Raw genomic sequence first — 4394 nt, 5'->3', positions numbered from 1 at the left:
TTAACAAGGAAACAGGAAAACAAAGTAATTAAGAGCCTGGGCTCTGCCTATCTGTGAAACAAAAACATGACCAAGGACATAGAGAATAGACTGGTGGTTGCCAAGGGGGAGGGGCTGGGAGAGGGTTGGATTGGGAGTTTGGGATTAGCAGATGCAAACTGGTGTATATACAGGATGGATAAACAAAAAGGTCCTACATGGGACTTCCCTTGTGGCGCAGTGGTTAAGAATATACCTGCCAATGGAAGGGACACGGGTTCAAGCCCTGGTCCGGGAAGTTCCCACATGCCAGAGAGCAACTAAGCCCGATGCCACAACTACTGAAGTCCATGCACCTAGATCCTGTGCTCTGCAACAAGAGAAGCCACCACAATGAGAAGCCCACGCACCGAAACTAGAGAAAGACTGCATGCAGCAACGAAGGCCCAACGTAGCCAAAAATAAAAAAATAAATACATGTATTTTTTAAAGTAGATGTATTTAAAAAAAACCAAAAAGGTCCTACTGTAGAGCACAGGGAACTATATTCAATATCCTGTGATAAACCATAATGAAAAGAATATGAAGAAGAATGTCTATAAATGTATAACTGAGTCACTTTCCTGTACAACAGTAATTAACACAACACTGTAATTCAAACATTTCCTCAATGAACATATATTTTTATATTCAGAACATGTTTAAAAAATTGAGAATCAAAGAACTTCAAATTCTTTAATGTTTCATTACTAAAGCCAGTCAAGTTTTTAATGGGGAAAAAGGAAAAAAAATTGCAAAATTCCTCTACTCTTTTTTTTTCGCAAATTGTATTTTTATTTTTTTATTTATTTAGTTTTGGCTGTATTGGGTCTTAGTTTCTATGCGAGGGCTTTCTCTAGTTGCGGTGAGTGGGGGCCACTTTTCATCGCAGTGCGCGGGCCTCTCACTGTCGTGGCCTCTCTTGTTGCGGAGCACAAGCTCCAGACACGCAGGCTCAGTAGCTGTGGCTCAGGGGCCTAGTTGCTCCGTGGCATGTGGGACCTTCCCAGACCAGGGCTCGAACCCGTTTCCCCTGCATTGGCAGGCAGATTCTCAACCACTGCGTCACCAGGAAAGCCCCCTCTACTTTTAACGTAATGGTTTAATCAATCTTCTAAACTGATTTCAAAGAAATTCTAAACAAATAAGCAAACAAACAATAAGCCCTCAGTACAGTCAGAGGAAAATAGACTAAAATTCCTGACTGGTTCTAAATAGCACATCAAAGTACAATTACATGAAATAGTTTCTCCCTCTAATGGAGTGAATTAGAACACAGTGGTAAATTTTTCTGAAAAAGTGTACTCTCCTCCTACAAAGTATTATGAATTCATGTCCCTTACATGGAAATATGGAACCAAAAAAGTTAGAAAGTAAAAAATTGCTTGATATTCTATTACATATGTGTGGGCTACAAAATATTCCACTGAGTTGGTTAACCATTTTACACATTTAAATCCTTTCCAACTTTTCAATATTAACCGTTTTTATGCATGAAGCCTTTTTTTCCATATTAAGAAGAACATTCTTGCAATAAATCCATAAAAATGAGTTTGAGGTCATAGCAATTCTGAGATTTTATACCGCCATCAGCGATGTATCACTTGGTATATAACCTCTACTATAACTGTTGGCTTACTTCCTCACTTAGAGTGCAAGTTATTTGAAGATAGGGGGTGTATTTTATTAAGTGTTTATCCCCAGCGCCTGTGCCTAGCACAAAGTAGATGGTAAATAAATAACTGCTTAATGAGGAAAATCCCTTCCAATACAAGATGTATGTGTGTGAAAGATACACTGTGTGTTTTTCTCTAACTGGATAGACGAAAACTTGTCATCTTCTTTAAGGTGCAATTTTTTTTTGCTTATAATTAGTAATTATTTCTCTTTTAGATGATATTTTAAAAATTCAGATTCTCAGAGACAAATGGGCCTGGCCCTATCCATTAGCTATATAACCTTGGACAAGTTCTGTAACTCTAGGCCTCAACTTCCTCATCTATACAATGGAGATAAGCTCCCATATCACAGAGCTCTTGTGAGGATTACATGAGTTAAAAAACACATATAAAAGTAAAAGAGTGCCCGGTACATAGAATATGTTCAATTAATGCTGAATGAATGAACATGTGAACGCAAAGAGTAGTGAAGGGCTTAAAATGAAAGAGTCTCATCCCACTCCCACATCCAGCACTCAAGAAGCGACCCATTCTTTACGCAGGTTTTTAATTGTAAAATAAGATATGCGTACGGAGAAGTGCACAGGACAAAACTGTCAATGTGACAAATAAAAAGAGAATACTTACATAACCACTACTCGAATCTGAAAGTATTGATACTTGTCAGCATCTCAAAAGCCCCCATATCCTTTTCTCATCACAATCTCCTTCCCTCTTCCGGGTTAAACACCATCCTCATTTCCTGTAACCTGCATGCATCCCTAACAAAAGAGTTTAGTTTTGTCAACATCTAACTTTTTGTAGAGGACCATAGTATATGGAGTCTTTTCTATCTTATTTCTTTCACTCAACGTTGGTTTAAAAAATTCATCCACATTGCTGACGGAAGCTTTAGTTCATTCGATTTTATTGCTTGATACTTTCCCACTGTACGAATCCACATAATTTATTTATTTTTTGACTCTTAACGGACATTTGGTTTTTTGAGTTTGTGCTAATGCAAACCATGCACACGAATCCTGCTGTACCAGTTATTCTGGTGCATTTACACAGGGCAGGGGTGAGGGCTGCTGGGTCACAAGCTATTTATATACCTTCGTTTGATGGAGCCTGCTAAATGCTTTCCGAAGTAGTTGTGTCGATTTACACTCCAGTAGAAGCAGGGTAGAAGATTCCCATAGTACTCCAGGTCTACAATACCTGATACTACCAGACTTTATTTATGTATTTGTCGATCTGATTGGCGTGTAGTTTCATTGGTTTTGACTCACTTTTCTCTTATTACTTAATGAAGTCGTACACTTTTCCGTGTTTACTGGCTCTTTGGATTTCCTTTTTTATGAGGCTTACGTCAACTATTGTTATTTTTTTAAATTTTCTTTTGGCTGTGTTGGGTCTTCGTTGCTGCGTGCAGGCTTTCTCTAGTTGCGGAGAGATGGGGCTACTCTTCATTGCGGTGGCTTCTCTTGTTGTGGAGCACAGGATCTAGGCGCGCGGGCTTCAGTAGTTGTGGCACGTGGGCTCAGGAGCTGTGGCTCACAGACTCTAGAGCGCAGGCTCCGTACTTGTTGTGCACGGGCTTGGTTGCTCCGCGGCATGTGGGATCTTCCCGGACCAGGGCTCGAACCCATGTCCCCTGCCTTGGCAGGCAGATTCTTAACAACTCCGCCACCAGGAAAGTCCAACTAGATTGGCATGTAGTTTCACTGGTTTTGACTCACTTTTCTCTTATTACTTAATGAAGTCGTACACTTTTCCGTGTTTACTGGCTGTTTGGATTTCCTTTTTTATGAGGCTTACCTCAACTATTATTATTTTTTTAAATTTATTTTTGGCTGTGTTGGGTCTTCGTTGCTGCGTGCAGGATTTCTCTAGTTATGGAGAGCTGGGGCTACTCTTCATTGCAGTGCCTTCTCTTGTTGTATCATTAGTTATTCCACTGGTCATGATCTCTGTGACTTGTAGTGATGGACTTAAACACCTACATTGTTGATCAACTATAAATTCTCTCAACGTCACGCTTTGTAAAATGAGGACATTCATACCATCTTCCCTTTGTTCTACCTCCTGTCTACCTTCCAAACCTAGCTTTTACATTGTCAGAGTTGAAATTTATATTCTGTTCTATGTGCAGTTAAGTCTTCTGTTATTTGAGAGTCAGTAGGTAGTAAGGTTTAAGAGAACAGGCAGAGAGTCTAAACTCAAAGCCTCGATCCAACCCTAAATTAGGTACAGCCTGGGCAAGTTCCTTCCCTGTCTTAGCTTCCTGTTCTCAAAAGTGGGAATGATATTAGCACCAACCTCATAAGGCTAGTCAGAGGATTAAATGAGTTAATATATGCAAAAACACTTAGAGCCTAAAATATACTAAGTACATACTAGTACACAATACATTTCAGTACATACCAAGTTAATACTAATACATACTAAGCAGAGTTTAGGTTGGTTATTTATTACATGCAACTTGACAATAAAAGCTGCAAACCAAAACAGTATGGCCATTATTACACTTAAACTAATACTGCCCACTGCAGATGTACTGTGTCTCTGTGTATAGACTATACCTCCTTCTATACTGTGTCAGTGTCACTGCCCTTGTGTAGGGTGACCACATACCCCAAGCCACCATGGGCTGTTACAGTTATACCTGTTGTCCTGATGTTACAGCATTAGAGTGCCTCCTTACACTATTAAAGT

General features: G+C 39.6%; 1 long non-coding RNA gene across 1 annotated transcript in view; it reads right to left on the bottom strand.

Annotated features, from left to right (window-relative positions):
* Window positions 1–1916: 1916 nt before the first annotated feature.
* The window catches only part of LOC102991172 (uncharacterized), a 100125-nt gene continuing 97647 nt past the window's right edge, over window positions 1917–4394 (bottom strand). The window contains exon 3 of the long non-coding RNA XR_003676746.1: window positions 1917–2458. This is a non-coding gene — a long non-coding RNA (uncharacterized lncRNA). The remainder of the gene's footprint in view (window positions 2459–4394) is intronic.

This window comes from Physeter macrocephalus, chromosome 18 (assembly GCF_002837175.3).
Source record: "Physeter macrocephalus isolate SW-GA chromosome 18, ASM283717v5, whole genome shotgun sequence".
NCBI lineage: Eukaryota > Metazoa > Chordata > Mammalia > Artiodactyla > Physeteridae > Physeter > Physeter macrocephalus.
The sequence above is the reverse complement of the archived record's forward strand: the minus strand, read 5'-3'. Positions and strand labels throughout refer to the sequence as shown.